This window comes from Pezoporus flaviventris, unplaced genomic scaffold (assembly GCF_033815535.1).
Source record: "Pezoporus flaviventris isolate CSIRO_AGI_PZ_B2104156 unplaced genomic scaffold, CSIRO_AGI_Pfla_v1 ptg000007l, whole genome shotgun sequence".
In the NCBI taxonomy this organism is placed as follows: Eukaryota; Metazoa; Chordata; class Aves; order Psittaciformes; family Psittacidae; genus Pezoporus; species Pezoporus flaviventris.
Window position 1 is genome coordinate 32428373 of NW_026892555.1, and position 13781 is coordinate 32442153.

Here is a 13781-nt window from a genome sequence, read left to right on the forward strand (position 1 = left end):
TTTCCTCTGAGATCCTGGACACTGAGCTTGTCTCAAACACCACCTACATTCCAGTCAGAGACAGGAAATTGAGAGTGTCTCAGGCACCATTTGCATTTGACCATGGGAGGCCTTGAGCTTAAATGAAGCAAATAACAAGGATGTTAGCTCTCAATACTACATAGATAGGATTGTTCTGACCTTTTGTTTGAAGCTAAAAAGCCTCCACAGGAATGTGAAAAATGCTTAACTCAGCGGATGAAGTTGAATAGCAGACACCACAATATAAGGGCAATGACCCTGAGGACCCTCAGGGAACTCCAGCTTTGGAACTGTGCAAGTGCTCACTAAACTACGCCCATCATTACAGTAGTAATGCCCCTATTTGCTTCAAATGCAAATAACGGATAACACCCCAAAGAACATGATCATAAAAGCACAGAGCTCAGGTCAGAGGGTGATCTGTCACCACTGCCTATACCCTGGGTGAAGGGGACCAACAAAACGTCGCTGGATCGATGGGTGGTGATACTTGTTCTCTCTTTCTCTCCCTTTCTCTCTCTCTTCTCGTTTTTATTGAATATTGACGAGATCTAAGTAAAACCATATGGCACTGGACTCACTTATCCAGTTAATGGTTGTTTAGTTATATCTAACCACATGTGTAGTATTTTGTATTAATAAATCATAAAACTGGTTGGTTGGCATCATTTCACCTTGATTCAATGCAAGAGTATCACGAACTTGATCACTGGTCCCAGGGGGAGGAGGTAGTCCTAAATGACTCCTTTCTGGATGTGATATTTCCTCTCATCAAGGGAGAGACAGAAATGCAGCTGGGCTAGAGATCCAGCAGAAGAGCGCAGGGGTTTGTACTCAATGCTCACTCTGTGCTGATGAACCTTGACAGAGATCAAAACCAGCTGGAGGAGGGAAAGGCAAAGGAGGAGGCTTTTGCCAGCCTGGGGTGGACTGGCTGGGATTGGGGTGGCAGTGCCTCCACAAGCATGGTTCCATGGCCACCCTTGCTGGTTAAGGGCCAGGAGAAGGCCCCAGTGGGATGAACACAATGGCTAAAACCAGCTTTCTTATCATTGCTTACCTCCACCCGTATTGCTCCAGACTTCATTTATGATTTATTTGAAGTCCCACTGTTTTATTTAAGAATTAACAAATTCCTTAAAAAAAATTAACAAAGGTCCTTAATAGACCTAAGTTTCCATAACCCCTGACTTTCAAGTGGAAATGATCCTTTCAGCATGGTCAATCACCAGCGCACATTGTGGCTCAGGCAGTGGAATCAGATGTTGATACTGTAATTTCAAGACATTTTGACGTGAAATAGTGGTGGAGACAATGTAGAAAGCAAAAGCACATTCTGGGGCAGAGCTGCCTCTCTCAGGGCCAGCTTATGCCATTAACCGTCTGAGAGAACTAAGCCATTTAATTCACCTGAAAAAATCACTTTCTTATAGATACAAACCATAGCCCAACAAAGCAGGTAGAATCAAACCTAAGTGACAAGAATTTTCAGTTCTTGGTTTTTAAAGGCTAAGAAACTGAAATCCCAACTGAATCATATTTGTCAGGGTTTAGTTTAAATGAACGTCTTCAGTTTCATAAACCAGTTTGCTTTTGGCCTGATAGTGTGTCAGGTTTCATATTTATGACTGAGTTACAGACTCCAAATTAAATAAATAATATGGAACCGTAAGCATGTTCTACATTTGTAGCAATTTTTATTTTGTAGAAATATAAAAAGAAATATTTGCATTTGATTAATAAGTTTTAGCTTGGTTGCATAACTGCCATTAACTTTTCTTTGTGTTCATTTAGTATAAATTAAATGGCAAAGAGTGTCTCATTGCAACATGTAAATTACTCCAGCAAGAGTTCCTCCATTTACTGGATAAGCAAATTGCTCCTGTGCTGCAAAACTTCTGGGGAATACTGAAGGACAAGAAATACAGAAACTTTTAGTCTTTGCCAGGTTGTGGGTCTATCTATAAACAGGTGAAATTGATAGGGGAGGTAACAGTGAAGAATGGTCAAAATACCAGTTTTTCACACTCTCAAGCCTATTTTGTGCACAATACAGTTTTAAACTGGATGCTAAAGAGGATGTGAACAGTACGTTCTATCTGCGAACATCATAATACAATAAAATAATATCAGGATTTTTTTCCCCAATATAAACAATTCAATGGCTATATTTTCCACAGGTAGGGTAGGATTTTCTTTTATTTATCTGCATCATTACATATGACATTCCCAGATCATTTACTAAATACAGAAATTTTACTATCAGATGTGGTATCTTTGATAGAAATAACAGATTCATTTAACTTTTTGGGAAGCTGGTAGTAGGAAAAACTCCTTTGTTGTACTTACAAATTGCCAACCTCAATGACCCAGGGTTAAAAAAATATTAAGTTGAAATAAACTAAAAATACCTACAACTTGGGTATTACTGAAACATGCTTCCCTTGGCGCAAAAGCAATTTCAGTCATCTGCACCACTTCCTTTCATTTTTATTAGCTGTCCAAATCTTGCAGTCAGCTCTGCAAATCACAGCCCTACTTTTTTCAGTTTGATAGGTCACACTGAAAACTGATAAAAGATGCTTATGTTTTTCCCTGCTACATTTGCAGTGCTGCCAACCGCAAATTTAAAGAAAACAAGAATATAATCCCCATAGCATTGAAATGGAGTAGAAGCCATGAAGAAGAAAAAGAAGAGTGAGTTATTCATATCTGACTTGGGACTTCTCAGTTCTGAAACAATAATTGTCTCACATTCTTCATACTTTGCAAGTAAAAAAGACAGAAGCTTTGCTTTTAATGAGAGGGGAGATTCTTATGAAATAGAAAAGTTTTACCTTTCTCTCAGCCAGAATCTTGAGGCTTTAAGAAAAAACATAAGTAGTGAGGCTTGTGATGAAATTGTGAGAGCTGGCAACACCTCAATCAAGCTTGTTCTTCATTTCCATTGAAGTTGAAAGGAAAAATGCCAAAACCATACTTCTGGTGCAAAAAGTGATAAACCAGCAGGAAATAGTCTTGCCCAGTCAGCCTTTTTTTTTTTCCTGAAATGAAAGACAAGACAAGCATCTTATAAAAGGTCTGCTCAAAGTTCTAACGAAGTCAAATTGCAAAACTCACTCTCACTGACTCTGGCATTACAATAGTGTACTCATTTAAGGGGTTGTTCAAGGGAAGAGAAAGAAATCTGCAATCAAATTGAAATTTGGGTATTCTTGAACATGATAAGACTGTAGCTCTTTAGAAGCTGGCTGATGGAGACAAATCTTTTTCTTAATGCCTCCTCACCAATATGAGCTTCTGTTACTGGCTTTGTTGTGAAATATTCAAAAGCTATACTGAAAACTGTTCTTCTGTTTACGTTTAAGAGAAGATGAATTTACCCAACTAAATTAAATGTTTACTAGGAGTTGAATTTAGCAGGCTAAAGTTTTGTAGTCTGTAAAAAGGAAGCGAGTTGATTGAGTAAGTGGTAGAGACCTAATCGAATCGTAGAATCATAGAATAGTTAGTGTTGGAAAGGACCTTAAGATCATCTAGTTTCAACCCCACTGCCATGGGCAGGGACACCTCACACAAAAACATGCCACCCACGGTTCTGTCCAACCTGGCCTTAAATACTGTCAGGGGTAGAGCATTCACAGCTTCCTTGGGCAACCCATTCCAGTGCCTCACCACCCTTACAGTAAAGAACTTCCTCCTATATCCAATCTAAACTTCCCCTGTTTAAGTTTAAACCCGTTACCCCTTGTTCTGTCACTACAGTCCCTAATGAAGAGTCCCTCCTCAGCATCCCTATAGGTCCCCTTCAAATACTGGAAGGCTGCTATGAGGTCTCCACACAGCCTTCTCTTCTCCAGGCTGAACAGCCCCAACCTTCTCAGCCTATCTTCATACGGGAGGTGCTCCAGTCCCCTGATCATCCTCGTGGCCCTCCTCTGGACTTTTTCCAACAGTTCCATGTCCTTTTTATGCTGAGGACACAGAACTGCACACAATACTTCAGGTGAGGTCTCACAAGAGCAGAGTAGAGGGGCAGGATCACCTCCTTCGACCTGCTGGTCACACTCCTTTTGATGCAGCCCAGGATATGGCTGGCTTTCTGGGCTGCAAGCACACACTGAAGCCAGCTCATGTTCATTTTCTCATCAACCAACACCCCCAAGTCCTTCTTCACAGGGCTGCTCTGAATCTCTTCTCTGCCCAACCTGTAGCTGTGCCTGGGATTGCTCCGACCCAGGTGTAGGACCTTGCACTTGACATGGTTAAACTTCATGAGGTTGGCATCATAGGATGAGATAAGTTAAAACAGCATAGGTTTAAGGGTAAATACGACACCATGATAAAAAGCATACAATGCTGTGTACTCATTATCTTTAAAACATGATGGAAATCCTGGTGTCACATTGTATTCCACATCACAATATGCTATCCACAGGTAGGGTCTTAAACAATGCAAGGTCAAATTACCATGAAAAATGCCTGTGCAATCACCTGTACTCCAGTTGTGTGTGCCCACCACATCTTTCTCATTAGCATTGTCAATTATACAGGCTCAGAGCTCTAGGATCTGCTTGTAAAACTGTGAACAAAGCGTGAAAGGGATAATCCTCAATTCCTGTAAGTGCAGACATATTGCATTAGGAAAGCTGTAGCTAACATGATAAAATAATACTAGTCTAACAGGACAGCCACAGGTAATCTAGCCCAAAGAGGGCCAGCTCCAAAGTTACATCAGGTTGCCCGAGGTCTTGCCCATTCTAATTTTGGGTATCTCTAAAGATGGTGGTGATGCCACAGCCTCTTTGGACAACCACTTCCAGTGCTTGACCACTCTCACTGTGAAGAATGTGTCTGTTCTTTCCCAGTGATTCAGTGACTCAGTTCAGGAAAAGAGGGGGTTATACCAAGCATTAGAGCCGAAGAAGAGGGGCAGCATGTGTGCTAGGTAGACGCTAGGTCAGGTGGCACCAAGGCACAGAGAAGATGTCTCCCAGAGCTGTGAGGTCATTTAGGTCACATGCTGGGTGGTAGCAGTGGGAATGTTAGGGCTGAGCCAGCCTGAAGGATGACGCCTGGATCTGTAAGTAACAGAGTTACACTGGTAGGTTTTGCTTCTATTTGTTTTGAAGGTAAAGATATTCTATTTAAGGCCACTTCATCTTGAGGTCAAGATCGTATTCAAGGACTTCTGTAGCTTACACTATGTTGACGCATATGTAAAGGGTTTGCATAGCCAGGTGCAGCCTTTGTAAAACCCCTTGTAAACTTGGATTGACTATCACAAAAGGCCATTTACAGTTTCTTCCCTAGCCTGGGGGAGATTACTGGGTATTAGTGATGCTGCTGAGCCACCCAAAGTGTGATGTGGCTTGGCAAATTGCTCTGGGGAGCTGTGTTGCTTACTTGGGGTCAGACTTCAAACACAGCATCAGTTGTTGAAGAAACTGATTCCTGACGCTGTGTTGCAGCAGCAGGGTTACAAGCCTGAGGCTCTCTCCTTGTTGTCTGCTTGCTTTTTTTTCTGCCAATAATTCAATCATATTAACGAACATGCTTTCTGTACTACATAGGTGCCTTAGGGCACAGCCAGAAGTTGGGACTGCCTTGTGCCATGTTTTCTGTGTGCACTGCCGAGACATACGCTACTCATTCAGGGGATCAGCTTTAGACCTGCTGCTTTAACTGAACTGTGCAGGGGAGTACTGATCTTACGCGTTTAAATCTGATGATGTATAAAGAAGTAGAACCCTATTTTTGTCATTTTTTTGGATCCAGTTTCTAACAGAGAGAGCCCATTGTTTTCAGTGGAGTCATACAAGTAATTAATCTGCTTTTTGTGTAGAGTAAGTCCTATTCTGTAGACAAATGAAAACCCATTTAAGGGAAATGTTCACCACTTATTTTACCATGACAGTTCCAGAGAGGATGTGAGTTGATTTGTAAGGTCAAGAAACCAAGTAACACAACAAAGTAACATTCTTTTTTTTACTTTAGGTGTTTGCAGAAAAGATGATAGAGGCTCTTTTATGCATGCCAGACCAAAAATACCCATTTTAAGAAACCACTTTTTCCTACAGAAAAACTGTAGAAAAAACTGCTTAAAGCCTCATGGTTTGCAATACTATCAGCTGTTGCCTGTGGCATCACTTCCAAACTGTTTTTCTTTCCCCCATAAATAATCAAGTCCATTTTGTCTGAAGTATTTTACATTACTTGACTCATGGACACATATAAACCTGCACACAGAGGAATACACTGAGACAAGTTTTTCCTTTGAGGCCACGACAAGGAAATGGGAGACCAAGTCTGAAGACTCTTGATGTCAGTGATGGAGATTCAAAGGTTACTGGATAAAGCTCTAAGCCTGTGATAAGCTTTGATGTGTGAATATATTAGATCAAGGGAGAATGTGTCGAGGTCGATAATGTTACCTAGAAACTTCAAAACCCTGTGGATTAGGAAAACCATTTCCATGGCTTACTTTGCCCCTTGGGCAAACATTGTTCTCTCAAAATTGGATAGCTATGGGACATTACAAGTCTAGAGGCTCTAGGTTATTTCCTTCTGACAGTGTAGTTTGGTCCTTATGGGGTATTAGATAATTATTTTGATTTCATTTCTAGCTTCACCTTCATCGTCAGTCTTTGCAAAATCAGAAAATTAGACAAATCAGTTTTGTTGTACCTCTTGGTGCCCCCATGATTCTAGAAAATAGAGTTAATTTTGGCAGAAGACATACTTTCTTATCAGTTGCACTCCAGTGATGAAATGTGGATTTCTGTTAAGCCTGAACAGAAATAAATACAGGGGGTGGAGGTGGGGGTGGGAGTGGGGATGGGAGATGTAATTCTGCTAATAGTTTTTGTTTCCTTAGTAGTTAGAAGGGGAGAAGAGAAAGTGGGAATTGGCAATCCTGATACAATAATGATTGCAAACTTAACCCAGCACTGACCTTCAGGTCAAGTAGGATTACAGAAATTAAAGAAAAAACAAGTAGTCTAAGAAACATAAAACGAAACATACCAACTAGAATTATACCTACACAGAAAAAGCCTTTGTGTATGAGCTGTAAGGCTGATGCACCAAACATCTCAGGGAAACTGCTGATTATTCTTTAATTCCAAATTTTCTGATCACTTACCCTGAGATAAAACGTTTGTTGGAACTTGTTGTATTTCTACCAGACTTTTCATTATCCTACTGGGATGCTATTTACAGCCAGCATTTTAGGGCAAGTCTTGGAGGTGCAGTTGCCATTAACATTAATGATGTATGCATGCTGTGAAGATAACTATAATCCCTCTGAAGATTAAATACTTGGTGCTGTCAAACCTTTTCCTAATGCTGTAAATCTGAAGGCATTCAAAATGGGTGTAGGGGTTGTTTTGGGTTTTTTCTCCATATGAGTGGTTGCAGTATTTTTATTGCTTTGGACGGACGAAAAGATCTCTCCGAGACTGATGTCTGCAAAAAAGCACGGTTATGAATGGGTGACCTGGTTAGTGTAGGTGTTCAAGATCTTTGAAAGCCACACCAAAGAGTCTTTACACTATATTCTTGTTGGAGCTAATGTAGTTAAAATGCATAAAACCCTAGAAATTTTAATTCTTTAATTTAATTTAAACCCACTGTCAGATCGCTGGCAGCCCATTCTGTACTGATATTCATTTAACTCTGTGAGTTTTGTGAGTTGTTGATAAAACCAGAGTGTGATCCCATGAAAAAAATTGCCACTGTCCTTTCTGAATATAAGCTTCTCCATGCACTAAGTGCAGTAGTTTTGTTCTTGATGAATGGGTTCTATCTGTAGCTGAACACAAAACTAATGTAAAGAATTTCAGCATCAGACTTCTAAACATGCTGTGCTGGTCTATAATGAAATTAAAGTGCAGATAATTGCATGAGGAATTGATAAACATGTTTCAGATAGAGGGACCTAACTGGGTAGGTATCCTCTGCTCTGGTGACCTCTGCTTTGTAACTAACCCAATATGGGAATCCAGAGAGAGACAGAAATACTGCTGAAATACTCACATCTTCAAGCTAGATAGTAAACCAAGGCATTTAAGAGAAAGATGTCTCCAGATGTCACTCTCAGTCCTTCGCTTGCAGCTACCATCTGCAAAGAAGGCTCTTCTTTAATATTATTTGAAAATGCCTTTTGAAAACGCCTTTTGAAAAGGGGAGAGGAAACGCACGTAGTGCATCAGGAAAAACACCAGGAAGAAACCCAGGTTAATCCAGGGCCATTCTATGAAGTGCAGAGCACTCAAAAACTTTCTGAGTACATGAATTAGGCAAAACACAGAAGAGCAGATCCCCATGTAAAATAGCATATTCCCATGTAAGTCACACAGAGTGATGCCAGCTGAGACCGCAGATTGATCTTAAAGTTTATATTATTTATCTTTAAAACAATACACAGGTTTTGCAAGTGGAACTGCAAAGCACTCAAGAATATTTATATTGCAGCAGGAGGGCCTTTTGATTCTGTGATCATGGCTCTTGCCTGCACTTCTAGATAGCGTTTCTATAAATTAGGAAGTATCCACTACTGGTAGCCCAGAAAAGGAAGCACATAATAGTCCTCCCAGTGGGGTAAGTGTCAAGAAAACATCAATGCACTCCCAGCCCCTTCACGCGCACTCCTCAAGGAGAGGCCATGTACCTCCACAAGGAAAGCCTCTGAAGCTGGAGATGAGGGTATATTGGGTAATAAGTCATTCAGGTTTCCTGCAGAGAATTTCTCCCAGACCAGCCCACATGTCTCAAATCCATCGCATGCTGCAAGTACAGTGAGTGCAAAGGGTCCTTGGGCAGTGCCTAGCCATGCTGCGGCAGGAAGTGGCAAAGTGGGGGAAGTGGCAGGAGGGAGAAGCAAGTCACGTCTGGTGGGTGATGCAGTCCTGAAGGCACCTGAAGAGAATCTCCTGAGTGAAGCCTTGAAAGTCATGGGGGCAATGGAGGGACCTTCCTAAACTAGATCCTCCACTTGATACAAGGCTACTTGTTTTTTCAGCTTTATACAATGAGGCTCATTTTCTACCACGTGTATGTACTGTGGTTCCCTGGTAGCTGAGTCAAAGGATACTGCTATTAAGACAATTGTGAACACAAGAAGGAACAAGTGGTAACAACTGGACTAATTGCATATTTCTGAGCTTCCATCCCCTGCAGAGATGCCTACACATCCCCTGAGCACCTTCAAGTCCTGACCCTGGTACTTGCAGGTAGAAGAGTATACTCAAATCCCATGGTGTTCACATCTTGCCTCTCAGCTAAGACTTACATATGGAAAACCTTTTCCTATTTTTTTCCTTCAGACTGAATTAGGGCTCACAAAATCTTTCTGCACCTTTACCTTCATGGTGCACACACGTGTACAGACATGGATAGAACTGAGGGTAGCGTACAGTCTGCCTACAATGCAGGGACTCTAAGATCTCTTACAGTTGAACAGATGAGTTGCAAAGCGGTGCTTTATCAAAAATCGCATTTGCCTAAGCCCATCATCATCTGACTGAAAAGCTTTGTTTGCTGTTCTGCTTTTAAATAGCAAGATATGCATGGAATTTGGATGAACAAAATAATTCAGAATATTCTAGATGCTGCAGATGCTAGCTGTATGCTGTTCAGCATACATCTCTGCAGCCTGAGAGCCAAAATCTGCTCTGTAGACTGGCACAATTACAGTCACTTACATGAAGTGACAAGGCTGTAACTAATTGGACTAAGCATGCGAACTTTCACTGTGTGCAGCCAAAGACAAAGTCTGGCTCCAAATGTTTTTCCCTGAATAGTTTTCACGGTACCTGGTCTCATTTAGCGCAAACAATGCATTTTTTGTCTACAGGCACTAAAAATAGTTCACGTACTAATTAAAAAAAAACAAGCTGTGACAGAAAACAATAAAGGCAAGGAAATGGAAAAGCATTTTTACATAACCAGCAGCTTCCCTGGCACCATTTCTAGCTATGAAGAGGGTTATTAGCAAGCCCAGAATTATATAAACAGTTTCCTCTGCCAGCCAGTGTACAACAGAATCATCATTTACTTTCAAATAATTTAAGTCAGCAAAATCCACCCTTTCACCAGAGCAGTGGAAAGGTTGGCAGAAGTTCTTAAAAGTGGGATTATGATCAGAAAAAATACTCTCTTTCTCAACAGTTCAGTGCCCTAATTTCATAAACTCACTGTTATTCCTGATTTCTTCATTGACAAAAAAAGGAGTGCTTATTCCCACTTGCAGAGCACGCTCATCGGCTGCAGGAGGAGGAGCTGCATTCTTCTCTGCAAAATGCACCATCATCAAAATCATCCAATAAATCCAAGATGCTGAATTGTTGCCACTGGACTTGGTAACTGAGAAAGAAATAAACAGATTGAGTTTTGGACTATGCTAATACTGCTTGCAGTTTAAAGCAGGAGGGCAAATTTGTTCTGGAGTTAATGAGAAATAAACAGTCTTAGCCACTTTTTACATGAATTTAAATAACAATTTGAGGGTAAGCTCTTCATCTCTTCACCTTGATATCCTGTTGAACAAAGAGCTGACAGGGCCTAAATCAGTGATGATGTTTGCTCTAGATCTGGCAGAAACCCGTGGATGCTCCGAAGCAATGCAAGGAGAGGCTGGTGGCTGCAATGTGTGGCTAAGGGTGAGGGATCTGCATCTCAGGGAGCCCTTGGGCACACCAGGAGGTCCCGGTTCAGTAAATCTTCCATGATTGCATAACTTGGAACGGGTGAACAGTCCTACAGTGGGGTTATTATGTGCCTCAGGTTATGCAAGTGCTTAAGTGTTTTGCTGAATGGGAGCCCTAATCTCTCAGTGTCATTTTCTCCTATATTGAAAATGGTAATAATGATGTCCCCATAAGGAAGGGACGTAATTGACTTAGTCATGATTACAGAAAAGAGAGGATGTCTCACTACCAAAGAAAATAACCCAAATGCAGGAGAAATAGGGAAGTATTTGGAACAATATTCTGGGATGCTTATTTTGTAAGAAGCACATCCGTTCTGGAAAGTTTATGTTAAACTGCCACCTTCTCTTACTCTGGCTGATCATGTGCAACTAAAAAGGAAAGCTACCCAGCAAGCCTTGCAAGGAAGCTACCTTACAGACAGGCTGTCTGAATAATAAACTGACTTTCCAGGACCAGGAGATAGAAAACTTTATGCATCAGTGGTTATGCTACAAATTCTCTTCTTCAAACACAGCCAGGTACTCAGAATGCTCCCCTGTGGGTGATCCTTGGGGAATATTGTTCTCAACATCATCAAGACAAATGACAATTGGAATGACATAAAGATGACACTTTTAGATTATAACAGCATTTATAATTAAAATAAAGTAAGATCTAACATGAGAAACTGCAACACTATTATGCCATAAGCCATAGGCTGTTTAGACAGACAGAAGATGTAGCTGTATCCTGCTAGAGTAAGGGGAATGTTGTACCATGTGCACCAGCTGACCCAGTCTCATCATTAATTGCTGCTGGTGGAGGCAGTCCTGCTCTGCCCACTCTCCCTTTCCACATGCTGGGTCGGGTGCTTCATTTCAGTTCAGAAACCCTGAACCTGTAAAAAGAGGAACTTGGGGAATAAATAATAGGAAAATGAAGTTTTCCAGCCCTGATCCACTTAGGTTGGGCATACAGATTTGCCTTGTTCTGCATGGAAACTCAACAGCAGCACTGTGTTCACCTCAGTAGTAGGACATTTCTTCAGTAACTTATAGTGACTTACATATGAAGGCCTTTATATATACTTCAGTAACTTATATATGAAGGCCTTTAAAAATCATCTACAAATAACCTGAAACATAGATCTGCTATACTACCACTAACCTCTAGAATTCAAGCAACTTCATGCGTCATTACCAATCCCAACCAAAATCAGTGGTTGTAATTGAGACACAGCAAGTCAATGTGTCTCCCATGGCAAGGCTGCACCCAACAGGACTGCCCGGGCAAAGTGAGTGGAAGTGTGCACAGTGAAAGTGCCAGGTATTTAAATATAGCCAGATACTCAACATGCTCTTTCAGGAGTGATTCAAGGTAGAGCAGCTCAAACTCGTCACTGAAACAGCATTGTGCTTTCTGTGTAACAGCACAGGCTATGAAACGATGCAAACCTTCTTTTATATATCATCTGCTGTGGTCTTATACAGGCTGATTGTTACTGAAGACAAATTACTCCTCATTTTTCTTACATACAAAATGTTGCTATTGCTTTAAGCTGTCAGCTACACTAGCAAACACCATGATTCAGTTACTCCCCTTAGTAGGGATTATATCTTATCAGGAGAAAGTCTACTTTTTCAGAACAAGGGGAACAAGGGCCTCTTATGTCAAACTCAAGTTGTAGCTGACTGTGGTGCTCTCAGGAAGCATGATCCTGCATGGCAGGATGGAGACAGCCTGTAGCCTTTGTAGTCAGATCAGTCACCGTGTTGTCTCAATACAAAATGTGAGCACGTTGCTTTTTGGAAGGTATTTCTGTAAAATAAATAGAGCTGTATGCAAACATGGGTCTAAAAGAAAAAGAAATGCCCCGCAGGATCTTTGAAGTCTTGGCATTTTGTTGCCATCAGATTAACCTCCCAGAAGCAAAGAAAAATGAGATCTATTTGTGCAAGTTAGAACCTTCCAGAGAGTTTGCTCATGAGGAGGTGTGGGCATATGGAATGCTGCGGGCTGACAGATAATGTATTTGAAAAGGACTTTGAAGTTGAGCTGAATAGTCCTTATATCAGGTTCTCAAAGTCACTGTGGCTGTAAGTTAAACTTGAAAAATAAGAGAGGTATTTTGCTATCAAACGCGTATTTTGTTCCCAGGCTGAAACTTTTCCCAGTTGCAGGTATTTTCAGTCATCTGCTTAATATTATGGGTAGATGTGCACCATAGGAATGGACAGAACAAGAGCCTGGCTCTGCTGTACATGCTTTATAGAGAGAGAGCATAAATAACCATGGTAGATAGAAGAGTTGGTAAGTATGGTAAATAACAGAAAGTAGTTCTCTTTCTAGTTTACTGTTGGAGCTCATCTGGCTTAGTTTTGTCTTTGTGGTATTGCAAACCAAGGAGAACTCCATGTAAGGCATTGAGAACACTTTGGTTGGAAACAGGGAAACAACGGAACAAGACTCAGTGGAACCGTTTATGTGTTGGAGAAATTAGTTGAAAAACATATTTTACAGTCTTGTTTTCCTTCTCCTTTCTTAACATATAATACTGCAGTTATATTTGAGCTTGGGAATTGGAGTTCTGAGTACTCAAAGCTAAAATAGGGCAGAAATGTCAGAAAAGTACAAAAATGTCCAGCAACTGGAGCTAGACCCCGGGTTTCAAAATCTGAGAGCCAGAAGTAACACCTGCTTTTGAGAAGACTGCAATAGTCCTGAGATTTCCCCTTACCTCTGGGATTAAGCAGTATTTTGGCATGGAGGGCACATGTGAAACAGATGACTCTTTCTCATGTAATGCTCCTCCACGGATTACGAGGAAGATGCAGCAAGTGCTCTGCCCATTCCCTAAACTTACCTACACATGTAAGGCCTTTTGTATCAGCCTTGCCCAAAACTGCTTTTGACATCTGCATGACAAAAAGATAACCAATAGCAAGGCATGAGCAGCACCTACTTTCTGTGGACCATCTCATGTAAAATTAGGAAGAAATCTCTGCCTATTTGTCTGTAGTTGCCTGTAAGGGTTTCAATGCCCGAGAACACACCATTGTGTTTCTTTGT